This window comes from Lissotriton helveticus, chromosome 4_1, assembly GCF_964261635.1.
Source record: "Lissotriton helveticus chromosome 4_1, aLisHel1.1, whole genome shotgun sequence".
Taxonomy (NCBI): domain Eukaryota; kingdom Metazoa; phylum Chordata; class Amphibia; order Caudata; family Salamandridae; genus Lissotriton; species Lissotriton helveticus.
Window position 1 is genome coordinate 1,458,059,646 of NC_136063.1, and position 27,600 is coordinate 1,458,087,245.

At 45.5% G+C, this 27,600-nt stretch overlaps 1 protein-coding gene across 1 annotated transcript in view; it reads left to right on the forward strand.

The window, feature by feature from the left end:
- PRP4K (pre-mRNA processing factor kinase PRP4K) overlaps positions 1-17,712 on the forward strand; it is a 483,201-nt gene extending 465,489 nt beyond the window's left edge. The window contains exon 19 of the transcript XR_013610604.1: positions 17,419-17,712. The gene's annotated coding sequence lies outside the window, so the exon portion shown is untranslated. The remainder of the gene's footprint in view (positions 1-17,418) is intronic.
- Positions 17,713-27,600: the final 9,888 nt, after the last annotated feature.

The following is a 27,600-nucleotide window of genomic DNA, read 5'->3' on the forward strand; positions in this document are numbered from 1 at the left end:
GCTGTGCACAATATACCTCACTTTGGTATAGTATATGCAAAGCCAGCTTCCTAAATTGGTGGATCAGCAGTGGGATCTACAACTTTGCATTTGTTGGACTGACTTGGTCAACACCTGATCACACAACAGAACTCTTAAATTGCCTTTAGAATTCTGAATATTTGAATTGACAAATTTTTCAAATTATTAAAAGCCTTGTTAGGGCCTTGGTTGAGTCCCTTTAGAATTTTAGAAAAATAAAAACTCACTTTAGTTCGGGATAAGAGGGGTTGGAATTTTTGTTAGAATGTCTCTAACAAGAACCCAGCTATTAGTGAAAATACCAATGACATAGAAAACATGGTTGAGGAGCTAGAACTCACCCCTTATCTCCACTTCGAATTCAGGGAGTTAAGGTCTCTATGTAAACTTAAAAACATTAACATGGGGTTCCATCCCTCCAAACAAAAGCTCCAGGACCTGTTGACAGGGTATGCTAAGGGCCATCCATCTGAGCAAGGTGAAGACCTCTCAGAGGGAGAAGAAGATTGACGGGATGAGGATAACTTCCAGCCCCCCCACCCCCACCCACCCACCTCTTAGGTCAGGGGCCCCTAACTCAAAGGACACAACTCTCAGCACCTAATCCCACACAGGTGGGTCAGGTACTTCTGAGACCATTGAGGACATCCTCTTAGTGATGTTGACAGGGCGATTAGAGCTAGAGCCCAGACTCCAGGATCTTGGAAAAGAAACCGCAGAGATGGGCTTAGCTCCCATCAATGGTGGCAGCAATATACTAAATAGGGACAGAGAGCAACCTTATGATCCCAAAACTCCCAAAGGGATTCTCCCTAAATTTGAGTAAAGTGACAATATCACACTGGGGGGCACTCCTTTTGGAACTGTTCACTGTCAACTACAGGGGAGGCAGACTCCTGATCATTACAGGGCAGATGCTGGGTCTTATGACCTCATGAAGAACACTCTGATTGAGGGATTTGGGCTCACAACAGAGGAATATAGAATTAGATTCAGGGGGGCTCTCAAAACCAATCCAGAATTGGCTTTGTTGACTATTCAGTTAAGACACTAGATAGATGGTTAACTGGAAATAATGTGCATGATTTTAATAGATTTTAAAATCTTTTTTATGAAAGAACATATTTTGAGTAATCGCACTAATGAAAGGTAGAGCAGCATTTGGTAGACCTAGGTCTAATTTCTCCCCAAGATTTGTGAAAGAAGGCAGACCACTGGGTCAAGACTAGGGTAACAAAAACAGCCAATGGGGGTGACCAAAAGAAAGGGGTAGGTACAAAGGGGAGAACCTTGATTCCCTAAAGGCCAGGTGTTTCAACTGTTAGAAGTTGGACACTTAACTGTAGGTGATACTTGTCCTAGCAAGAAGCCCCCTAGTCCTCCTCCAGTTACTACTGGTGTAGTCAGTCTCCAGAAGGGATCAACAGTTTGCCCAGAGCAAATCAGGGTTCACACTGAATCAGTTCTAGTTGCTGAGGGTGAAGTTGAGTTTGCCACTTTAGCTGTGCGGGCACCCAACTAAAAGAAGTATTTGCAATATCCCTGGATAAATGGGACTAGAATAGAAGCCCTAAGGAATACAGGTGCCATTGTCACTATGGGGAGAGATACTCTGGTTTCCCCAGAGCAATACTAGATTGGGAAATCTTAGCCAGTCACCAACGCGGACAGTGTTACTACTAACCATGCCATGGCTACAGTGACAGCTGCCTGTCTGCTTGGAAATGACTTGGAGACCTCAGCATGGGCTATAGTAGAATTGAAAACCCATGCAGCAATGCTAGACATCCCTGAGATTGTGTGCGTCAGTACTAGAGCACAGAGCCGAAAGCAGGGTGAAAAAGAAGTTTTGGAGCCTTAAAGAATGGTCCAACCTACCAAGAGGAAAGGTAAGAAGACTGGGAAACCAGCTTCTGAACAGCCAAAAAATCAGGACCCCTCTTCTCCGGGAGAGGACTTGGAAGCCCCAGAGGGTACTGAGCCCATGGACCTTGACCCTTACCAGGATGAGCTCTTAGGCCTAGGGGGGCCCACTAGGCAAAAGATGTGCCTTGGACAGTAGACCTGTCCAACTCTTGAAAGCCTGAGGCAGCAAGCTGCTGCACAGGAAAAGGGAGATGTCGGTGGTACCCATATAGCCTATTGGGAAGAGGGACTACAGTACACTGAGGCCAGGAACCCCAACCCTGGTGCCACTAGGAGAGTGGTAGTGTCTCAAAGGTACAGGGAGTTCTTACACACTTAGGCTCATGACATCCTTCTAGTTGGGCATCTTGGCCAAACCAAAACTTGGGAAAGGCTAGTCAGCCACTTTTACTGGCACCAGATGTCCCAGAAGGTAGAGGAGTTTGTCAGCTCCTGTGTCACATGTCAAGTCAGTGGCAGAACAGGTGGACACCCAAAGGCCCCCTCAAACCCACTACCTGTGGTTGTGGTTCCCTTTGAAGGGGTAGATGTGGACATAGGGGGTCCACTTGAACCTCTCCTACAGCATCAGGAAATAAATTCATACTGGTGGTAGTGGATCATTCCACCAGGTATCCTGGAGCAATTCCCCTTAGGACTACTACAGCTCCTGCAGTAGCCAAGGCCCTCATTTGTGTCTTCACCAGGGAAGGGTTTCTTAAGGAGGTGGTTTCAGACAGAGGGTCAAACTTCATGTCTGCATACCTAAAACATATGTGAAAAGTGTGGAGTGCTGTACAAGGTTACTGCATCCTGTCACCCATAAACCAATGGTCTTGTTGAAAGGTTCAACAAGACATTGAAGGGTATGATTATGGGGCTCCCTGAAAAACTCAAAAGGAAATGAGATGTCCTCTTGCTATGCTTGCTTTTCTCCTACAGAGAGGTGCCTCCAAATGGAGTAGGGTTTTCCCCATAGAACGTCTGCTAGGCCACTCTGTCTTGTTAAAGAGGGATGGGAGAAGCCTCTCCAAGAACTCAAACAGGGTATTAAGGACTATATACTAGGCCTAAGGTATAGAATGGCACAGTACAGGGAAACAGCTTCCAAAAATCTTGAGGCCAGCAATGAGCTCCAGAACCACTGGTATGACCAAAAAGCTGCACTGGTGGAATTCCTAATTGGGCAACGGAGTAGTGTGCCATGTGAATCTTAACTTTGTTCTGCACCAAAACACGCAGCCTGCAAAGGCAGTGTGTGTGTCAGGGTACAGGACCCCTAAGGGTGGCACAACAAGTGCTGCAACCCTTTGAGGCCTTCTCTGGTCACAGTGCCCTGGGTACCTGTGGTACCATTTACTAGGGGCTGACATGTGGCCAGAGATGCCACTTGGAAACATAGGCACTGGGTACCTGATTAGCAGGGGCCCAGGGCACACTCAGTCAAAGAACATCAGCAATTCAGCAAAAAGTGGGGGCATACCATGCAAGAAAGAGGGCACTTTCTCACAATTGGGCTTCAGCACTCCGCACCCGGCCGCCCTAGTACCGCAGAGGGTGCAACGAGAGTGCAGGAACCCTTGTTCTAACCCCGGAAGTTCAACTCCAAAGACCGATTACTTACCTGGTAACCGTTAACTTCATTTTTCGCCATAGGAGTCCATTGACTGTTTTCCTCTGAAAAATGTTCTAAGTGTGGTGTTGATTTTTATGGAAACCTGAAAAATAACAATTGTGCAAAACTGACTTTACTTACCTTTTTTTCTTGGAAATGTCCCAGTGTGCTATCTAGGCATATCACACGGAGTAGAAAAAGTGATCTCAAAAGTAACCTAAAAGTAACTTACCTGTAATCTTCATTGTAAAGTCGATACAAAGTATATGTACAGCATTTCATAGTATTGCGTTACCAGTAATTCAAACTGTAACCATTTCAAAGTACATTTACAATTGGATTTCAAACTGTATATTTACTGCAAAATATTTATTAACTTACCTGTGCCAGGCTTACTTGGTTCTAGAAAATAAAATAACTTCAAGAATATTTTTATACAAAATCAATTGGTCTGAAGTTCAGTCTTTGAGTGTGTGTTATTCATTTGCTGAGTGAGTGTTCACAGCAAATGCTTAACACTGTCCTCGCATAATGCCTTACTGCTTGACCACACTACCACAATTAGAGAGTGAGGTGCTATCTAACTTTACCTCTGTCTACCTTTGGGGATCGACTGGACTCTGTGCACACTATACCTTGGTGTAGTATATAAAGAGCCAGCTTCCTACATTGCTGGCAGCGCTGGGATATACAACTTTGCATTTGTTGGACAACTTGGTTACCACCTGATCACACGACAAAACTCCTAAATTGCTTTAGAATTCTGATGTTTTCAAATTAACATTTTTGTAACATTACTAAAAGTCTTGTTAGTGCCTTGGTTAAGTCCCTGTAGAATTTTAGTAAAATAAAAAGCCACTGTAGTTCAGGTTAGAGGGGTTAGAAGGTTCTTTAATTTTAGTAAAATAAAAAGTCACTGTAGTTAGGGTTAGAGGGGTTAGACGTTTCTTTAACAATGTCTCAAAACAATAACCCAGCTGTTAGTAAAAAAAATAACCGCAATGACATAGAGGACTTGGTTGAGGAGCTCGACCTCACCCCTTACCTGCACTTGTCTTTCAAGAAGGTAAGGTCCCTATGTAAACTCAAAAACATAGACATGGGTGAAGACCAGTCGGATGGAGAAGGAGTGGAAGGGGATGACCTGGTAGATCAACCCCCTCCACTTCCTAGGGAGAAAAGGGTCTAAGTACCCTTGACTCCAAGAATCACCCTCTCAGTATCTAGATCTCACACAGGTGGATCAGGGACTATTGAGGACAGCCTCAATGAGGTGGACATCCTGCTAGCCAGGCTGACCAGATGATTAGACTTAGAGGCCAGACTCCTGGCTCTAGAAAAAGAAAGAGCAGAGATGGGCCTAGGAATTTCTCTGTCCTGAAGAAGGTGGTTCTAAAAATTAGTTTGTACACCACCGAAACACATTGACACCAGTCCACTAGAATCCAACTACAAGGAACCCTGGGAAGTAATAAATATTTATCCTACCAGTGTTTTTAACCTGATGTCATACATTGGATCTGCTTATGCAACAGCTCATGTGTAACTGTGCCGAAAGTGTCCTCTAGCATAGGTGTTTTAATTGATTGGTTGTTGTTTTGATCTATTGAAAATCATTTTTTTGCTCGTCGGATTTTAACTTTAGTGTTTTTTGGCAGGAGTCTTCTTGCATATCATGTGTGAATGTTATTGATTTATGTTTATGTGTTAGTTTTATCAACACTCTGGAGCACAGAGTTTTTGTATATAAAAAATAAAACTGTCAAACGCTACATCTCGATTTGGGGCATATATTTAGTTTTAGTTATCTACACATCGATTGAATACAAGAGTGTACGGTTTAAGAGCGCAGTGTACAAGTGAGTGAAAGTGTGTGTGTTATCCTTTTTCCAGGGAAGACTTTTTTCTCTACTGGAAATGCACAATCAACCTGAGGAGGTAGACGTCCTCATGAAAACCGTCTCCTCCACGCATAAATCAATTCAATATTTGCCTATGCTCAAGGGAAAACTTCGACCCATACATGACCTCTTCAAAGAGCTAGGAAGGTGCGTGTTATTACCCTCAGGGTGGATAAAAAATATGAAGCCTCCCCTCTCACCCCTACCAGACTCTCTGGTGGTACACACGGTACACAAGCTTGCAGATTCACAGGGTACAGGAGGTGCTCCCCTCCAAACCAGGAGAGCAAGAAGATTTATCCGGTCACCAATGTGTTTGCTACACGGTGGCAGATCGCCAATTCAAGGGACATGCTTTCTCGCTACAACTACGCCCACTGGGACAACCTAGAAGATCTGGTTTAGCATCTTCCTGACCAATAAAGCAAATGTGGCCAGGTGTCGGTGGCAGAATAGAAACCTATTTCTAACACCAATATCAGGTGTGCCCTAGATGCATGAAGTCAGTACTATTGTCCTTCTCCGCAGACATGTCATGGCTGTACTTTTTGGGCTTTAAACTAGAGGTTCAATAACATCTCATCTTGCCTTTTGATGGAGAACCCCTTTTTGGAGGGCAGGTTGATGAGATGTTAAAGAAAATCAGAAAGGACACAGAGTCAGCAAAAGCCATGGGTGCTCTGTAAACACCAGCTGCCCGGTGCTCCTTTTGCCGCACACTATATTGTGGCAGAGACAAAACCACCTCCCCTGAGGCCTCTGTGTCCTACCCCAGGCACCAATAACGGCAGCCACCAACCTGGGGATAATAGAAGGGAGGATATAGAGGTAGCAATAGTAGGGGCAGAGAACAGGGTGGATCGCCCAAAGGGACGGCACCTTCAAAACTGTAACTTCCTCACTCTTCCCCCTTGACCATTCAATACCTTTCGGAGGAAGATTGCAAAGGTTTCTGCCCAGTTGGGCAGAGGACACCTTGGTCGAGTGGGTTTTGGACACAATATAGCGATGAGGTATTGCCTAAAACTCACACAAATTCTGCCAATCATTCCTTCACGCACACAGGCTCTCCTCAGATCATCAGCGTCTCCTCCAAGAGGAAATACATGCATTACTGAGCAAAGTGGCTATAGATACTGTACCACTCCATTTGAGACGCTAAGGGGTGTACTTTTCGTACTTTCTCATCTCTAAACAAGCATTTGCAATGCAATAGGTCTCGCATTATTTAAGTTTGAGCTAATATTATTGTAAATGGCAATGTTTTTTGCTTTATGCTATAGTTTTCTTATGTACATAAAAAGCTACATATAAAGTATTTGTTGTTAAAATTATTTATGCAGTATTTAAAGGCAAGCATTACCGCCTTCGGGTAAAGTCCGCGCTATATAAAAATGCATAAATACATGAATAAAGAAATACCGCCTTCGGGTAAAGTCCGCGCTATATAAAAATGCATAAATACATAAAAAAATAAATACCGCCTTCGGGTAAAGTCTGCGCTATATAAAAATGCATAATTAAATAAATAAATACATACCGCAAAACATCCTCGTTACTCTGCCGGCCTGCGACCAGGAAGTCAGGCAGGCCGGCGCGACACCCGGAAACAGGAAGTAGGAGGGCGGGAGCCTACCCCGCCTCCCACGGAAGAGCCGCGATTGGAGCCGTGTTGGGAGCAGGGTGCACCGGAGCAGGCAGGAGCCTACCCTGCGCCCCGGTGCCGAAGGAGGGAAGAAGAGTCCTGCTGCCAGGCCTTGCAGCTGAGGAGAGGAAGCCGGTGAGTGCGTTGCTGAGCGGCGGGCGGGCGGAGGGAGAGGAGCATGTAGGCGCGGGGGGGGGCGGCCTGTGTATGTGTGTGCGTGCGTGTGTGTATGTGTCTTGGAGTGCGTGTGTGTGACTGTGGGGGAGGGGGTGTGTGTGTGAGCGAGTGTCTGTCTGCGACGTGTGTGTGTGTGTGTGTGTGTGTGTCTGTGTCTGTGTGCATGCATGCATGCGCGGTAGGCTGGGAGGGCGGCGCATGCGCAGTAGGCTGGGAGGGCGGCGCAGGACGGAACGTGCGCGTTCGCGCAGCCAAATCCGAATGCTGAAAATCGTGCCAGTTTTGTGTCCCTCATTCCCCGGCTCAGCCGCCTATAAGTCTCCGTCCCTGTTCCAGGGCGAGACCTAAAAAGGAGTTCCTTAAGCCCCATTCTCAACCTCAGGCCACTAAACAAGTACATACTATTGAACATTTTTATATGGTGACACTCAAAGACGTCATCCCACTGTCACAGCAAGGCGACTTCATGACCGCTCTCGACATATAGGACACCTATTTCCACATACCCATCCACCCTGCACATCGAAGATTCTTCCGATTTGTGGTAAGTGGTCAGGATTATCAGTTCAAAGTGCTGCCTTTTGGAGTAACCACAGCTCCCAGTATTTTTACAAAGTGTCTTGCAGTGGTAGCCGCTCACCTCAGAAGGGCCTTTCTTCCAGGTACGCAATAAGGTGATCTTCAGAACAAACCCTAAATTCCTACCTAAGGTGGTGTTTAGCTTCCAACTCAATCAGACTATCGTACTTCCAGTGTTCTTTCCACGTACAGTCAGTAGCAGAAAGAGCTCCCCATACACTAGATCTCAAAAGGGGGCTCATGTATTACATTGATAGAACAAAGCATTTCTGTAAAACACAACAACTTTTTGTCTTTCTCCACACCGCATAAGGTGTGTGCAATATCCAAATCGGATATTGCTTGCTGGAAAGTTAAATGTATACAAACTTGATATGCCAAAGCCAAGCGTCCTTTGCAGTTCCTCCCAAACCCCACTCAACCTGCAAGAAAGGAGCATCTATGGCTTTCTTGGGTATATTCCTATACTTTACTTCTGCAAAGCCGCTACATGGGCTACTCCCCACACGTTCGCAAGAAATTAGTGTGTGGATGTCTGAGCACGCCAACAAGCCAAAGTTGGTCAGGCTTTTTATGCAAACTCTTCCAAGTCTGCAACATCCTCAAGTTAACCACCGCTTTTTGGGAGGACTGCTTTACTATGCACAGCATGTGTATCTACAGCTACAGATGTTAGGAACGGAAATGTTACTTGTTATGTAATTTCTACTTGGTATAGCATGACGAGTTATACCCAAATGTATATCTCAGTGCTGTGCCGGCACAAAAACACCACAACAGCTAGAATAGCTAAGTCTTCAAAAGTTTTTTAAACTTGGCCAAGTCCGACAGCAGTGCAGATGGTATAGAAGTTGATTCCAAGCCGAAGGGGCAAGAAAGGAAAAAGCTCTACTGCCCAGTCTGGTGGTGTGGATGCGGGTAACAATCAAGAACGCCTTGTCACTTGATCTAAGCATTCTTGCAAGACAGTAGTAACTCAATTTGTCCTTTAGATATAAAGGGGCTCCACGCATCAGAGCCTTGTGGGTAAGGCAGTAGGTCTTGAAAATAATGCGCTTTCTGACCGGAAGCCAGTGCAAGGATCTGGAAGTAAGCCCCGACAGGGCTACTTACCTTGTAAGCATCTGTTCATGACATGTAGTGCTGTAGATTCACATGAGGCCACCCTCCTACCTGGTCGTGTTTCAGTGTTGCAGATGTTTTCTCCTTAACTTTCATCTTTAATCTTTCCTTCGCATGGTCCTCTTTATCTCTATGCTCCATCCGTGTCCTTACCCTGTGTGCGGAAAAAACATTCTAACATGGAAGCCAATGCCCATGCTCATTAGTATCAATAGGTGGATTATAGGTATCTTGTGACTCAAAGACTTCTTAGAAGAAAGACAACTTGCACATATCCGAGGCCAACACTAGATGGCAGGAGTATGCACATCAAATGCATCTACAGCAATACATGCCACAAACAGATACTTACAAGGTGAGTAGCCTTTTCCGTATCACGTGCAAGGTCACTTTAGATTAGTAACCCACATTTTATTTAAGCAATTGGTTTCTTTACATGAGCAAAATCCTATGAACCTCCCTTTCTGTTGCGTAGGACCCTTTAATTTTGGGGCATATAATAGATGTTTGCTTCTACACCGCTATTTCAAAACTAGTCTCATGCTAAGGAAGTGAGCACTATATTTTGTACTTCGATCCCATGATTCCAAGCCTGAGATCAAAATATGCAAAAGGGACTTGAAAAAAATATTTTTCTGATATACTTTCAACTGCGGATTCCTCACCTTTAGAATATCCCTGGGTGCCAGACTGGACCAGGAAACGTATACACGCACTGGTAGGTGGTGCATCGGGGCTCCGCATATAGTTTGTTCTGCCCAGAAGTGAAACTGACATGCATGTAAGCCCACCTCTGGGTGCTTAAAGATGTTCCTTTCTTTCACGCTTTTGAACACGGATCCAGAGCTTGGCAATCTTTTGTTTTGTTTGGTTAGATTTTTTTCTAGGGAAAAATGTCTTCCTCCAGTGAACAAGGGAATTATTTCCCCTTCAAAAATTACTGACTTTAAGCAAACAAATCCCTGTGACATAACTGCCCCAGGTATGTCTTTGATGTTTGGGCTCAGAACTTAACTCTAACTAATGTGAGGAATATGCCCTCAGTCATCTGAAGGCGATCCACAAATGTGAAGGGAAGTGTACGTTGCCGAACACCAGGAGACACCAGGCAAGTTCCCAGTCCGTTCAAAATCAAGAATGTAGATTTGTTAGTGACAAAGGTTGATTCCACAACAGATCCTTGTTGCATTCAAAGTCATTGTGTAAGTCCAAATTGAAGTCAAAGACGAAACAGAAAAAAAGCCAAGCTGAACTCATCCCTATTCTGCCACTTACCAGAAAAGTTGTGTGAGAGTCAGCATGCTGGTAACTCAGTTGGTCCTGATGTATCCCAAGTTTCCAGACAGTCGGCTCTGCTGGAACAAATCAAGGCTGTTAGGAAGGCCATGTTGTACATCTGTGGGTCTCTTCGGTTCCCTCTGGCATGTCTTCCAGCCCCAGAAATTAGCTGGGACATTCAGTCTTGTTTCTGCCGACACACCATTCCACCTCTCTTTGGCACCCTCTGTGCCTCTCTAACCCTTTTCAGGTTCTGCAGCACATTCACTGCTGACACCCAAACCTGGGCCCGTCCTTTCAGCCTGTGATGGCAGCCCTCGAGAAGTACCCTCTACCTATACTTGTGTCCGATTCGGAGTCAAGCACACCTCACCTTTGGTCACGTTTCAAATCCACTTTGACTTACCCAGTCACCATTCTTTAAGATTTATAAAGAACTAACCCTGCCTCTACCAAGGAGTTTTCCCCCGGTGCTCCACCAACTTTTTAGTTTTGACTCTGATCAGAGTTAGAAAGCCTTTGAAGTTGACAAAGGGGGTTATCGGGCTGACTTGTCTCTCCCCCATATGAGGATGACAATCTTTACATCAGAGGTCGATGTGTGTTCAGTAACAATTATCCTACACTACTAACAAAAATTGTCGGTTACAATGATGACCACTTCAGACAGGATTCCGTTACTGACCGTTGCATTTAAGATTACTAGCAGTGACCACCTCAGTGCATCAGGCAGTCGCCAGCAATATTTAAGAAGAAGAAAAAAAAGCTATCCATTTTAATTTGTAATGTCTCTCTGTGTCATAGCTGTCATATACACAACCACCCTGGCATCTAAGAAAGAACATCAGTAATAATGGTCCCCAATGCAACCTGAATTACCATTTATTTATCTGCCTTAAATATATTTTGTTCTGCAAACATCAGCTGGTCACATCTGAGGATAGACATTTTACTTTTAAAAACATCCTATTCAAATTTGGAATTAAAATGAAGTCTCAAAAAAACGATAAATTAGTATTATTCCATGAAGTATAAATGCATCCAAAATTTTTGAATCCACTCTTCAAAACATATTAGCGAAAGAATTGTGAAAAAAGATGACACATACAAAGTAAATAACCCAACAGAATCATACCTAATTCAACCAAAGAAAAGCTTTTTATTTGCCAGGTTTGACTACACATAGGAGAGCTACTCACAGATACCTGGAGAGCCACTAGCATCTGACCTACTCTTTGGAGAACCCTGCTATACATGGGCTCTCAGGAGGCCAGAGGACTGGACACTTCTGGTAAGAGGTTAGTTTGCGCCGGCACACACTTCTCAGACCATCGGCGGCGGAAGGTGCTTCCTTCAATACAGTAATTACTTGTTCAGCTGATGTTTTGAACCTATGACTTCCTTCAGTGGCGGTAAAAACGAATGTGCTCACAGAGGCGTTGCAGAGCCTTTGCTGGCATTCAATAAAGCCCTTACTAATGTTCTGATAGGCACTTGAATGAAGACTTGCTCTTGTCTTTCAGTGTACACACAGATTGCCAGGTGTCGTAGACAGGCACCTGGCAAGCCATTTTTTTGTTATTCAACATATGACTACTGAATCTGGTGGTTCAAGATTCCACCATCAAGGTGAACCCCAATTAATGTCTCACAGATCCCCCACACCCCACCCACCCCCAGACAGAGTTGATGAATTTGAAAAGCTGAAGTTCTCATCGAACAGCTTTGCTTTGAGCTCCGTCAATGCTAGTTGCCTATTTGGCCGGTATACTCAAGCCATCTAGCTCGTGGTCATCAGTATCTTGCCAGTAGTCCCTGAAGTCTTGTGTGTCTCCCTGCCTCATACCATTCAGGATGGCCAGGATGTAGTCATATACATCATCAGGTATGGCCTGGAAACAACCAAGCGCTTGGTTCAGGCAGTCTGCACCAGTTTGGTGCGTTGCAACCACGCTTGAATGAATCTACTCTACTGATGTCCATGCAACCGTTAAGGAGAAACCTTTTTGTGAGGAGGCAATTTGAACCCTTTTGATGATACTAAAGATTGTTGGCGAACAGGCAGTGCCTCCCACCTGTGCAGCAGGCACACCAATCATTTCGAGGACGGGTTTGGGCATACAATTTGGGGGTCACCAGAGACAGTGACCATTTTAGCACCCAGCCCTGCTGCATCAGCCTCCAAGCAGTGTTAGCTTGCCCTCCGTGGCACACGACCACCCTGTGGGGAAGTCCTGATCCAATACTTTCCCCAAGGGAGGCTAAGAATCTGATCAGAGAGATTAGCCCTCCAGATTGTACAACAGATCTATGTCCTTCCATTCCTTTCCACACCGCCTCATCTTCTACTCACACCAAAGCAGTTTTCAGAGAAGCCACTGACCGTTTTGATGTAGGATATGCAGGCTCTCTTGTCCAAAGGGCCATGCAGAGGGTACTAGCATTGGAAATTGAGACTGGTTGTCCTATTTTATTTCCCTGCCCTCTTAAAGCCTTACTGTGGAAGGACACATTCAGGTTGCTCACGAGACCTAGGTTCTGTCTGCCATTGATCTGGTTTATCAGGATATGTATGTTTAGATACCTCTCCTGCAGTGCCACTGGCATTACCTACGATTATACGTAGGCCAGGAACCTCACCAGTACCCCTCAGGTGTTCACTTGAGTGATAATGGTCACGACATACCTTTTGGAGGTCGGGGATACCATTTATCGTCTAACTCGCTGATTGGCTGCTGTAGGCGAGCTTGCCGCAGTTAGTCATAGACCACCTCCAGACAACAGCGAACCTCCTGACATCGGTAAGGTCTGTACTCAATGTGCCAAAGTCACACCTGACTCGTTTGCAGAGTCTCCCTTTCTTGGAACATCTTGGATATGATGCACATCAGTCCCTTGTTTCCATCACAATAAGTCCAGGACATTCAGGCTATGATCCCAGTGTTTCATCCTCATTTCTGAGTTTCAGTGGCTCTGAGATTCTTTCCCTCCTGCATCCTCTATGTCAACTATGCCATATGCCGGCTCTGCAGCGGAACGTTAAGAAGTCTTAGTTGACCCAGCAGCAAGGGAATGTGTTAGATTCTATCCAGATTTCAGAGGAGTCTGCATAATAGCTGCAGCGTTGGCTTCCCATCAGCAGACCCCTTCCCCACCCAGAGTTGACGGTGGTGATGGATGTGTCAATGCCGTGGGAAAGGTGGAGTTCAGAGGACTCTAGTCACTAGTGGAATCCTGAGTTCACATCAACTTATTGTTGGAGTTGCAGGCCATTCACCTGACGCTGAAGACCTTTCTTCCATCTTTCAAAGGGGGAGTGGTACAGGTCATCACTGATAACAACATGGCCATGTTTTACTGCAACACTGAAGATGGGGTGGTGTCCTGGGTTCTGAGTAGAGAGACTCTGCCTCTGGAGTTGGCCAGAACGCACAGTCAAAACTTTGCATGCACAGGTTCCCAAGAATAATCTCTCTGGGAGACACATTCTAGCTAGAGTGGCGCACAGCACTCAGATGAGCCTTTCCACCCCTGTCCCACCTGCCCCGAGTTTTGGAGATCATGAACCTCCGAGCCCAAGTCATTTATGTCCAGATTTGGTCAGGAGAATGTGGTACTTCGAATGTCTGGGCATGAGCACCTCTCCTGTAGTCAGGCTCTGTTTTCGTGAGGACCTTCTTTCGCAACAGATTGGCAAGGTTCTGCATCTGGGCCTTGTAGATTATGCGGTGGTAGTTGGTCTCCCTCCGGGGGTTGTGGATGTTATCATCACTGCGCGGTGTCCCTCTACTAAGTCCGTTTACGCCGGGTGCTGGGACACATTTGTGGCTTGTTGTGGTGTCCCAACATTACAAGCCAAACTGTCAGGTGTCTTATTGTTTGTTCTGTCGTTGGCCCAGCAAGGACTTGCAGTGGATGGCATTAAAGATTATTTGCTAACTCCTTTGGCTTTTTTGTATTTTCCGGACCAACTACCCTTGTTTGAATCACCTGTTTTGATGAGATTTTTTCAAAGGCTTAACACACATTCCCCCTCAACCCTTTCTGATGCTGCAGTCGGATCTCAGTTTGCTCCTGACTATCCTCATGTGTACTTTATCTGAGCTGATGCCCATCTGCTCATTGTGTTTTCTGACTCTGAAGACTGTTCCCCTTGTTACGATTACTTCGTCTCTGCTAAGGCCTCGAAAGAGTAGAGATTCCATTGTCTGGATCCTAAAAGAGCCTTAAGCTTTCACATTGATCACACCAAAGACTATTGGGGGGACAATCCGCTTTTTGTGTGGTTTTCTGGGGAAAAGAAAAAGAAGGCTGTGCAGGAAAGTTGTATAGTCCTGTCTTTTGTTTCAAGATCTGCTATGTACTGCCCAGGAAGCAGCCTTGGTAATGATTGAGGGCTCATTCTACCTGGGTCAAGGCTGATACCACTGCAATGGGAAGCAGAGTTGCTGTTTATCGACATTTCTCAGGCTGCGACTTGGGCATCCATACACAAGTGCAAGAAGCACTACAACCTTAGCAGCCAGGTCTGATGGTAAAGACCTTTCACCCGTACAACCCTGCAGGATTTTTTGGTCTGAGCCCATTCCACAGATACACCACCTCAGGAGTTACTGTTTTGGTATCTATTCTAAAGGTAAGGAATATGCTGCTAGAATCCATCAGAATGACAAGTTATTTACTTTCTGTAATGATCTTTCTCGTGGCTACCCTATCTAACCACAGATTTCACACTGGTCTCCTACTTATGTTGGGTGGAATGGTCTCTCATTTCCATCTAAAAGTGTCCCAAGATAGAGATCTGCACACTGGTACTTTGGTTATTTTTTGCGCTCTTCTTCTGAGAATGTGGACATAGTGAAGTAAGAAATGGTTATTAGCGCACAGGGATGGCGCATATATGTAGCTCAGTTCGTCACTTCCGGGACAGAAAAAAGACTGTGGTTTGATAAAGTGTCCACCCAGAAAGAATGCTACCATAGGTAAGTAACTTGTTCTTCAAAATATGAATTGCTTTATTCCAAGGCTTTTATGCTCAATTGGAAGTCTCTTCAAAGAGTGAGAATTAGTATTTACAATACCGTGAAGACATGAACATTTAACTGTGTGGAATGTGTTACCAAGCTATTCTTTCTTCCTCTTCAAAGGAACAGTTTGGAGTAGACTTTAGAAGTGCAGCTGCTGAGGTTGGAAAGTGAGGAAAGGTTTTGGAATAGTTATAAATGGATCACTAGGACATACAGAGGGGAATGGGAGCAATAAAATAATTATTACTCATCTTACACAATGTGCATGCTACAGTGTGTGAAACGTCTTGCAAAAAGTATGTGTCTTGAGTACATATGTTGTAGTGGTATTTCGGTACTGACAGAGGTGATGGGTATCTATGCATGGGAGTTGGGCAGCATTGTGGTAGTTTTTATATTGTACCGTACACGAAGAAAATGTTTTCAGATTAGTGTGTTGAACTTATGTGTGCTAAATTAACATTTATATGTTTACTGTTTATATTTTAGAGAGTCCCATAGGCTGTCTTAAGAAACCAGCATATAGTCTCAGAAGTGTATTACATCTGAGAATTGCCAGGAACACCTGTCTGTTTATCCTTCAGTGATATAAACCACTCTTGTCCTTGATAAAGTCACCAATGTAATCTGTAGTCATGACCAGAAAGCACAGTGGAGAGTGGAACCAGACACATTTGAACACATTTTTATTTATCTATAAAGCACTGCAGATAACAGAAGAGAATATTATTTTAGTGTGTCATAAAAACGAAGAGTAAATAAGGTAAATGCCTTGACAATAAAGCTAAGACAGAGAAAGATGTAGGGCAGCGGAGATATAAGGTATAAATATAACTGACTAAGGAAAAGCGGTTTATTTTTCATAGAAGCAGGTGATGTGAATGTTTCTAGATGGACCAGATGACTTATTTGAGGAAAACGTTTTCTTTAGTTCCGGAAACCATTCAATTTGGAATAATTTCTGCTGGAGGTGGGGTAACTGGTTCCAAAATGAGCTAACTAGTTTCATATTTATACCTGTAGTTTTTAGCTTGGGAGATGTATTGTTTTAATGATCAATAATTGTTTTTTAATTAAGGTTCTTAGTCAGTCGTAGTACCCAGGTCTCTGGGTTCCAGAGTCCGTAACCTAGCCAGTAAAACAGCATTTCTGTAGGCAGATTTGAGCCTCATAAAGTTTAATTGCGGAAAATGGTTCCATTGATCACTTGCTTGCCTCTCACACTTTAATCTAATTCAAAAAGTCTGTATTTCAAGAAATATCAAGGACTGCAAGACACCATAAATCACTCTGGAAACTCGCGATCCATTTTCTTCACTTTTGGTGTATGGACATTCAACCTCCAGTTCTTCTATTCATTTTGGATCCTAAATCAACAGTTAGGATGTTTTTTCTTTGTACAGCAGGCCACCATACAAGAAAACCTATATCTCATTTCAAATCCTGAGTAGCATATAATTTGCATAATCTTCCTGTCGTCAGTTCTAGGTGAGGAAGGTAGTGTAGAGTACACTCAAAGACATTAAATACGAAGAATTACACTTGAAATAATGTAGGTTTATCACTGCTTTCTTTTGACAAATGCTAAACTACTTTAGTCCCCCATCTCACATAATTTGTACCACTGACACCATTAAACAGCAGTGACTAAATGCCTTCTCATTGAGTTAACAATCTATATTTTCAAATGTAATAACTTGTTCTAAATTCTCTAGCTAACGAGGTGTTCTTTGATGATTTCATATGTGCATTCTACCCCCTTTAACATTTATTTTAATATTTGTAACCTTACCTGATAATGTGCCTATCCCAGGACTACTTAAGTGCTCCCAGAAAAGTTTCCACTTGCTCCACCAAAGTCTTAAAAACAAGTTCGCTTTAGCATTTTTTTTGCCCGATGGTACATTCAAGTTAGCCCTCCGGATGTAAGGAACATCATTCTGAGAAGTCAAGCTCGCCTGTTTCCCTCTTGATGTTGCCGGTTGGGTAAATGTAAATCTGCAGTTGTAAACAATAATAAAGTTGCGTGATAGGTATTTCCCCTTTGTTTGCTCAGTATTATTAACCTAGATTCAATTGTCCATCGACATTAGGAAGCCTTTGGCCGAAGTCAATATATTTTTCTTGATTATTGTCTTTCTTTTTCAGATATAGGGTAAGGGGTTCTGTGCCACAGGATTAACATTATATTCGGTGATCATTGGAACACTAATAAGCTTATGTACAAGCTAAAAAGATGCTCTACATCACCTGCGCCATTAATTGATATGGAGGACCTACATTCAAATTAACCTGGAAAGCTACTCGTTCTATTACAATGTTGAAGTTACCACTACAGGCACTAAACCTGTAGCTCCTACAACTTGGCCACCTATAACTAAATCATCTTGAAACAGAAAGTGCAAGTTACTTATTTAATAAAATGTGTACATGTTCCTTTCATTATATCTCTTAGTTTTATTCTGATTGTATGAATTCGTATGTTGGTTTGATTGCGTTAGAATTGTGTGGGAATGTTCATATTGCCAAAAATTAATGCCAAATGAGAAGCCGCTGTTTATTGCAGTTAACTTGATTTAGCTTAGCCTAGAGTCACTCGAGATGAAACTGTGAATCCAAAAGTGCAATAAAGATAGGAAATAAATTAATTATCCATAAATGGGAAGTAGAAGATGTGTGTTCACAGAGTACTGACCATCTGAATGTACCAAACTAGCTACTCTAATAAGAGTAACCTTTACAAGTAGCAACAGACTAGGGATTTGGGCAATTTGTTAACAATGTGAACTTTTAAATATTATATAACTGGACCTGATCTAGATTTTGGCAGAGAGATACTCCATCGCTGTTGCTACAGAGTACCCTCTCTGCTAAAGCGAAGTTCGCCCGCCTCACTTAGAGATGGGCGGAACTTCAAAAGGTAGACATTGGAACTACTCTATCTCCACCCCTACATACACCGCCGACGGAGTAAGAGCCATCGGAGGTTTGACAAGTGTTCTTCTGCCCTATTGAGAGTATGTGAACACATTATCAGTTTTCATGGTCTGTCACTGCCACCCACCACCAGCTTAAGCTAGATACATTTACCAAGGCTCGTCAGGTAACAAGAGCTCCAACTGCCAAGAGTTCGTCGCCCTCAGAAAGAGAAGAATTGAGAAGATTCCTCCTCACCTACAGTAGTTATATTTCAAGCAATTAGTAGACGAATTGGACTGGAAACCAAAATAGGGAAGGTCACAGTAGGTATGTAATTATTGAGACAGGACCTGCGAAAGGTGATGTACACAGTAACCGAGGAAGTATATGTAGGGTTTCTGACACAGAAGATACTGTGGAGACCCTAACGAATACAGTTGCAAGCTGGTGGCTGCCTCTAAAACAATGGAGGAATGGATGAAAGCCCACATCTGATAGAGACTTCTAGAACGCAGATTCCTTACCTTAAAATATTCATCAGGTGTCAGACTGGATCTGGACATTTTTGAGCAGTATCCCTGTGTAGGAAAGTACCCCTTTTTGACATGGTCACCCCCATTTTTGCCTGGTAATTGTTATATAAATTTTGACTGAAATGCACAGGGTTCACGTTAACCAGGTCCCCAGTGCCAGTGTTCTTTCCCTAATACATGGTATCTGTTCCATTGCTGACCCAAACACTGTACCCATGCTCCGCATCCTGGGTCCATGAACACTGACTGTACCCCGTTCTCCCAAGACCCTCATAAACTGAGCCCCCATTGGGAGCACCGACTTATCCTCAAGCCCCCCCTTCGTCTGCCAGTTTCTAGGTGCCTCCTGTTTGTCAACTGTGTAGCGCTCATGTCTATTAACCCGTCCAGCACCCGGACACTCCGGGGCAGGTAAACTCGAACTGCTGGTGGATCTTGTGAGCCTGATGGGGACCCCTAAAATCTGATTTCAAATACTTTTATGCAGTTTGTTTCTTTCTCCATAGCAAAGCGTTATTGAGTAAAAGCTCTTTTGTGTGACGTTTTTGCCTAGCTGTAAAAATTGAATACTTGAAAGGTACTTACCCGATGATGAAGTTGTTGGTGTTAGAGATTCTCTAAAAATGCAGATCTAATAGAGACATCTAACCGCAGATTCCTTTGAATTATCCCCAGGCACCAAACTGGATCTGGAAAATTTTCTACAGAAGTACCTCCGCGCGTCAAGCAACTCCACAGCATGACGTCCACCGGATGTGATGTCGACAGAGTCCAAATAAGTCCTCCCCCGACGCGCTGACGTTTCTACCTATCCTTGCTTATAAGGTGGATCCGGAGAGTGTTGCCTCTGGCTGTTTTTTGGATGGTCTCGACTTTTTGTCGACGAAACAGTGCTTTTTTCTAGATGTCCTCTGGGTTCAAACCTTCTGGGTTATGTGTATGGCAGAAGTCCGCCACAGACCCTCATAATAGTTATATGTAGTGTCTTGGCAAACACCATGACTATGAGGAGTGTGACTCCCGTCACCAACTTAAGCCGAAGGCGCTGCGGGAGCACTGCATGAAACTGTTGGTGGCACGGTTATCGCAGGCTCCACGTCATTCGCGGTCTCTTTCTGGTACCAAGAACCGCTCGAGAGCCTGCTCCAGAAGTCCCTCTAGCGAGCTTCCTTCATACTCCATGTCAAAGGGTAAGTTGTGTCATAATCGGTCAGAGTCGCGGCATTTGCCGCGTATGTGCAGCGTCTTTGATGCCCCTCCCATTCTTTGGTTGAGGAATCGGAGCAAGAGTCTACCCTCCACATTCTGGTATTCCCTGGGTCCAGGGTGAATCTGGACCAGATGAGGGAATATTATCACTCCTTTCATGCTATCTTATTTATTTATGTATTTATTCAAAGTTTTATATAGCGCGAACAAGATCTTTACAGATATCAGAGCGCTTTACAGGGGGCAACAGGAGTGGGCAACAGGAGGGTGAATAAACATAATAATTGGGTACAGTATAGTAAACGCTAGCATGCTAGAATAGCAGTCATGTGCTGTTATAAATATAACAATATAAGGCGGTGCAGAGTCTTTGATCCAGCTACAATGTAGATCAGCAGGTACCAATAAACACTTAAAATAGACAATAATATAAAATGGTGCAGAGTCTTTGATCCAGCTGCAGAAGGAATCAGGAGGGCTCAGGCTAAAAGGATATCTATATCACTTACTTAGAGATCCAGAAAACAAGGGGTAGGGGGATCAGGGGGAGATGTGCACCGTATAGTAATGGGTAGTAGGTGAGTAGCATAATAATATCACAGTCATGCATGACTTCCTCATCACCACGGAACCCATCATACCTTATTTCTATACCCTTCCGAAGATTCATAAGGGTACTACCCCTGTCCCTGGGAGACCCATTGTCTCAGGTATAGGGTCACTCTTGGAGCCATTGTCCCAATTTACCGACTCCTTCCTACAACCCCTGGTGAAGCAGATTCCGTCATACCTTCAAGACACCAGGGACGTCCTCCGCCTGATCAACGACGTGGATGGAAGAGAAGACGTTGACCTCCTCCTAACCTTAGACGTGGAGGCATTATATACCAACATCCCTCAACAAGCCACCCTTGAGGCCGTCGAGTCAACATTGAGGTTGGAAGAATGGGTGTCTCCCACCCCGATCTCCTTCATCATGGAACTAGCCCACATAGCCCTAACAGAAAACTTTTTCAAATACGAGTCACAACTCTACCACCAGATTCGCGGTACCTCGATGGGTTCTACCTTCGCTCCAAGCTTGGCATGTATCTACATGGCCACCTTCGAGAAGCTCTACATCTACCCATCAGATCACAACCCGTTCCGGGAAAATCTCACCCTCTGGCGTCGCTATATCGACGACATCCTGGTTTTCTGGAAAGGTGACCGTACCAGTTGTGAGGCGTTCTGTACATGGCTCAATCTCCAAGATCCTTTTTTGAAATTCACGGGCACTATCTCTGAACAATCTGTACCCTTTTTGGATCTCACGATTCAATTAAAGCCGACAGAGATTACAACTACCCTCTACAAAAAAGAAACTGATAGAAATAGCCTTCTCTTGTATAAAAGCCATCACACCAAGGCCCTGAGGGACAATCTACCTTTCGGACAATTTTTGAGGCTGCGTAGAAACTGTACCACGACAACAGACTATAAACAAGAAGCCACCATCCTACAACACAAACTCCAAGACAGGGGATACCCGACAAGACTCCTCACCAAATCAGTAAAGAGGGCGCTCAACAACAACAGAGACTCCCTCCTGGAAATCCACACCAAAGACAAAGAGGACACCATTACCTGTGTTACTTCTTACACAAGAAACTCTGCGTTCATTAAAAAAACTGTGAGCTCCCATTGGGGGATTCTGAACTCGGCAGGCTTGGACTTTCCTCGGCCCCTTTTTGCCTTTAAGAGAACATCTAATCTCAAGGATGCTTTGATCCACACTCGACCGAAGAAAACGAACATTCGCCCACAGAACACCCTCTGGGGCCTGCCTCCGGTCACGGGCCACTACCGGTGCGGATCATGTGTGATATGCCCTCAGACCACCCAAGGGAAATCAATAATTCTGTCCAAAGACTTCACCTGGCATCTGAACAAACACACGAACTGTAACAGCTCCAAATGCGTCTACATGCTTACTTGCCCATGCAAGCTAAACTACATTGGCATGACGATGCGCGTTGTAAAATTACGCATTATGGAACACAACAGTAACATCCGCTGCAAGAAGTCACATACTCGGCTATATGAACACTGCAGAGAACTCTGCCACTCGGCTGAGAGCATACAATGGACTGTCCTTGAATGTCATCCGTCAATCACTCAACAAGCACTGTTTAGAATGGAACAACGTTGGGTACATCGTCTACAGACAGACACACAAGGACTCAATGATTCCGTGCCATGGAATATGCTGGCCAGATAGATCAGGCTCAGATTGCCATTGCAGCCACTTATGCAACATGGGATCCCCCCATAGCCGATAGGTGGGACAGGGGTGCTCTCTTGTCCCTGGGACAAATTGTAATCACCTATTCACAGCCATGCTGTAATTACAAATATAGAGTTTTCTCCGCATTGACCAAACTGTAACCTTCCCCTCAGTCTTCCGGGGGATCAGCAAAATACCGGCCCTCCTTCATTGACATTCACTATGGGTCTCTCCCCTGCATCCTCTACTTAGTTCCACATCCCCTGGTAAAACCTACTCCACACGGACTCTGGAAGCACAACGTGATATTGTACACTAATTGTCCACGAACCCTGTGAGGCCTTCCATCTAGTAGCACCCCCACTTTACCTGACCCGGCAAGATCAGTCATTGAAATATGTACAGCATTGTCATAATGACCCTCTATGAATTGTCATCTCTGTCCCCCATGACTCGCTCGTGCTACTCTCCCCATTGGAAGCTCCCCCACCTCAATATGGCGCTCCTACTGGACGCTCTGTTCCAGCTCCACCCACAACAATTGTCCATGAAATCAATGTGGCTTTCTGCAATTTGGCACCCCCATCCCACTTTGACCTAACTAGATCAGATTTGTACAAAATGGGCCAGCAGAATCATAATGGCCCCCGGGGCATTGGCTTCTCCGTGCCCCATGACTCTATCTGGCCATTCTCCCCATCGGGAGGTTTCCCTCTCCAATATGGCGCTCCCTTTGGACGCTATGTTTTAGTCCTACCTCGCCCCTTACTTCGCTCCTTGCTGGATCCCCTAGTAACGCCCCCCTGACCACGCCCATGCGTGGCGTTTGCAGTGCCGTGTACTTATACACCACCGAGACCTCTACCTGGCGAGCGGCTGTCCTGCGACCCGACATCGCCGACGTGGTAGGGGTAGGTGCATACCGGCATTTGCCTCGAGCATCCAAGGTAAGGTGCGGGGCTCCGTATCCCGGGGATTCTCGAGCTACCCTTGATGGCCGGATTTCCGGCGCAGCTCGTTGCCGTCCGGTCCCGGTGCCTCGGTGAGCACTCCGATGGACGGGTCTGGTCCTGGCCGCCACGGGGGTGCCGCGCCCGCTGGCTCCCGCGGGAATGGGGGCGGGCACGCCCCCGCCTTTGGGACACTTACGGCGATCTCCTCTGGGGAGCCTCTCTCTCCCCCTGGGCAGACTGACTGTGATCGGCCCCGGGAGGCGGGGCTGTCCGCTGCCTGACACGGGCTGTTGGGGTTGATGCATCCGTGGCGGGTCTGGCCCGGACCACGTTCTTTGAGGCTCCGGGGGACCCCTGGTTGGACCCCATGAGACTCGCCGACCAATCCGACTCACCACGGTGCCATTACTTGAGGTCCCACTACCTAGAGGACTATTAACCATGGGTATATGGCCCTATTCCCTCCCTTTCTACCCTACCTTTCTCTTACAGGTATTGACCTTACAGCTCAGGCCCCACTAGGACAGTCCGTGGGGACCATCCACCAAGACCAAGGGGTAAGAAATTAACACTGTGTACTCTGACACCTCGTGTCTGTTCAACCTCCCCCCCCTTTCCTTTGAAGTGCTTACGGCTCACCTTCTGGCCGGCTGTGACTCACAACGTGTGACAACCATTAAATTTGGTTTTATTAAATATATGCCCCTCCGTGACCTTCGCGGTGTATCTCCCTTTTATTCCTTATTTCTCTCTCACTGTGCCTTAATGTGGGCTTTTTATATGAAATATTGGATACATACTGCTCCAATTGTTGTCCTGCAATATCATATAGAATTACATTTGGGTTGCAGGGAAATACTGAGTCCTCCCCCTGTTTTTCTTTTTCACATAGGGCAGGACCCCACGTGGGACACAGACACCCCACTGCACTGGTACTCTCACCATGCAGGTCGTATTTGAAAACTTCCTTCAAACTTGAGATATTCCTTTACAAGTTGATGAGCACTCCTAGGTCCTGATGAATTGCCGTTGAGGCATGAAACATGTTGACCACATCACAAGTGAGGGTTGAACGAAGCCGAACCACCTAGTTCTCGGCATCGGTACCCCTCCCTTCATTATTTTAACAAGGCAGTAAGCCACATGAATAAAGCAATTGAAGTGGACTTCTCTGACCTTTTTTAACTTTTTCTTTCACGCTCACTTCTTTACCTCCCACGTCCCTCACACACATGCACCCATTGGCCAGGAACAAAAGAACTCCACCAAAAGAGTAGCAATTTTTGCTACCCGTCAGGCATTGCACCGCCAGCCTGTCGCTGGAGCAGGAGGCCAATGATGACACAATACAACCATCAGGTAGGATGACAACGGTCGTCCAGCTTTTTAGTTGTGTGAGGCATCCTCAATTCCGATAAGGGATTACGTTACTCCCTGTCATGGTTCTACACCATTCCCAGTGAGAGAGTTATTATTCTTCTAACCCTTCCTTTCCCTTGGGGAACCTTGTACATTTTTGTTGTTTGCAGTCTCATAGGACACGTACATTGGACCCCTTTAAAGATTGTCCTCACCTTGTCCCTCCTTGTTGTTAATACTATAAAGTTATTGGGCCATCAAATAATCAATGTTACAAAGTCGATGCAAAGTCTCTGAACTACAACAGTAAGGTTCAGGTGAACTTGGCCATAAGGATGGCTTTCACTTCTTTCTTGAAGAGTGCAGTGGAGATGAGCCTCGTTTCCGGAGGGAGTGCATTCCAGATCCTGGGTGCCATCCCTGAGAAGGAACGTTTATACGTTTTTTCCTTACGGAATCTGCGAGGTTTCAGGAGCAGACTTTTTGCACTTCTATTGGATCTCGAGCCTCCTGATATAGACAACTTTTGAGTGAGGTAGATGGGTGCCTTGAGGTGTATGGCCGCGTGTGTCATAACGGCAATTTTCAGCTGCATTCTGGCTTCAAAGGGAAGCCATTTCAGGGAATTCAAGTCAGGAGTTATGTGAGAGTGTTTCCTTGAGCCAGTAATGAGTCTCGCGGCAGCATTCAAGGAGGCTCTTAGGGGTGCGGTTGTTGTTAGAGGGAGTCCGCTGAGAGCCACAATTCCGTAGTCTATGCGGGGGATGACTAGGGCTTGTACAGCAGTTTGGAAGTCCTTTGAATCTTTGGTTCTCTGCCTCCAGCTGATGCTCTTCTCAGCCCTTAGGAGGTCAGAGGAGCATTGACTGAAACCTCACCGGCGGTGTCCCCCTCGGCATCATTGAGGCCCTCTGGATGCATAGTTTGGTTTTGTGTCAACTCCTGTGCACTGCCCTTTGGGGTTCCCACCTACAATGCCAGTGTCTGATCAGCCGGCTCCAACGTCAACTTCAATGGCACCGATGGACGCTATTATATCTCTCCTCCGACACCGAGGCGTGGCCACATCGCCCTCGGATGGCGGCTGCAGAGCACTTTGCCTTATGCTACCTCTCTCCTTCTTTGGAGGAACTCCCTACTGTTCCTCCATCAGGAGACCGGTGTTTAGGTGGGAATGGAGATAAAATGAGGTTTCTTCCTACCATGACTGACACTGGTGGTCAGCCTCCTTTGGAGGTTAACTGGATATTTGAACTGGGTGAGTCTAGTGGCCTCGAATCTTCCCCTTCCTCTGGATTGTTTTCTCCTCCCAGCCTCACTACTCAAGCTAGCTGTGCTTTTACTGAGCTTCTGAGGAGGGTAGTTGTGGTTCTGAAGCTGCATCTCCATATAAAAAATTAAAAAAAGAAGCTGCAGCTCCATTCTGTAGATATAACCATTGGCCCCTTAATTGGGGTGCTTCATCAGGGCCAAACAGGGGTTGAGCTTGTGCTCCCCATTCAGTGAAGCCCTATTTGATATTTTGTTGGGCTCTTCGGCTAAACCAGTTTCGGGGTTCCCATTGGGCCAGTCTATAGCTCATAGGCACTGTCCTGTCCCTGGAGACCTGGCCTGCCTCCTCCGGCAGCCTATTCCTTGCAGCTTTGTGGTTCAGGCTGCTACAGCCTCCCCTGACATCAGCACCCTTCCTGACGTCCCTTCAGACATAGAGTCTAGGTGTCTCGATACTTTTTGTTGATACATTTTTTCTGCCATCAGTTCCGCTTTGAGGTCACCTACTACCTCTTGTGTTCTAAGCCAGTTTCCTCATGTGTTGTGGGATTCAGTCTCTTGCCTTCTCCCCTCAGTTCCTGAATGATTCCTGGAACTGTCTTACTCAGTTACTTCATTATGGCTGACACTAGATTGCTGATTCAGTGTGGCATGCATACCACAGATTATGTCAGGCGAGCTATGGCTCTTTCAGTGACACTTGGTCTGCGTGCCTGGCTACACACCTCTGGTTTTTCTGAGGCTGTTCAATCAGCCTTGGTGAATATGCCTTTCGATGGTCAACATCTACTAATGGCTCACGCTGATTCTGCTTGGCGCTGTTTTCGAGACAGTCATAGTGGAGCAGACTCTTAGACCCTATTTTACAGTATCGTCTGCTCCTCTTCTTCCTCCCATACTGAGCTTGTACGAGGTCTAGTCTTTTTCTTTCATGTATCAGCTGTTCTAGGACAGTGCCATTTGGCTTTTTCTTTTAGTCTTCACCTACGGATGGCAACCAGTGAGGTGCTCCTGCAGGTTTTTTTAGGTCGAGCCTAGAGTCAGTCCGTATGCGTTGCTCTGCGAGGCATGCTGATTTGCATTATGCACTTGTAGCCCCGCCCACTCTCCGCCCATATTTGTCATTGGCTTGTGTCATTGTCCTTCGTAAATGCTGGCTTCTGATTGGTTCACAGGCTTGGTAATCCCTACTTAGTACCGCCTGGTCTTCATTTGTAACCTCCCATGAGGACTGGCCTTTTACTTCGGTTGTTACAGGTATACTTTAATTAGAGCATGGGAGCACAATTTTCTTAATTGCTTTCTTCTGCCCTTTGCTGCAGGCAGGACATGCTCGCTCTCTCTGTTTCGCAACGCTTTTTAAAAATTTAAGCAGCACAGGCGCCTCAGATGGGATAATGGCGGACGCTCTTTTCTTTTACTTTGGGCATAGGCGTGCTTGTTTTGTTATAGTGGATCGTCAGCTGTCCGTGATGTCACCACTGCCGTACGACTTTAAACATATAATTGTTTATATTTCAAGCTGCTGTGTACTGTTTCGCTTAGGTAGTTTATGCTGCTCAATAGGGACTTCTAGGAATAGCTTGCGGTACTGCACCTAGCCATGCAGTGCTGATGCCATGGTCACTAGGGACCTCTAGGAGCAGCTTGCGGTGCTACGCCGAGACATGCAGTGTTGGTGCCTTTCTCACTAGGGACCTCAAGGAGCAGCTTGCGTTACTGCACCTACTCATGCAGTGCTGATGCCATGGTCACTAGGGACCTCTAGAAGCTGCTTGCCTTACTGCAGTGAGACATGCAGTGCTGGTGCCTTGCTTAC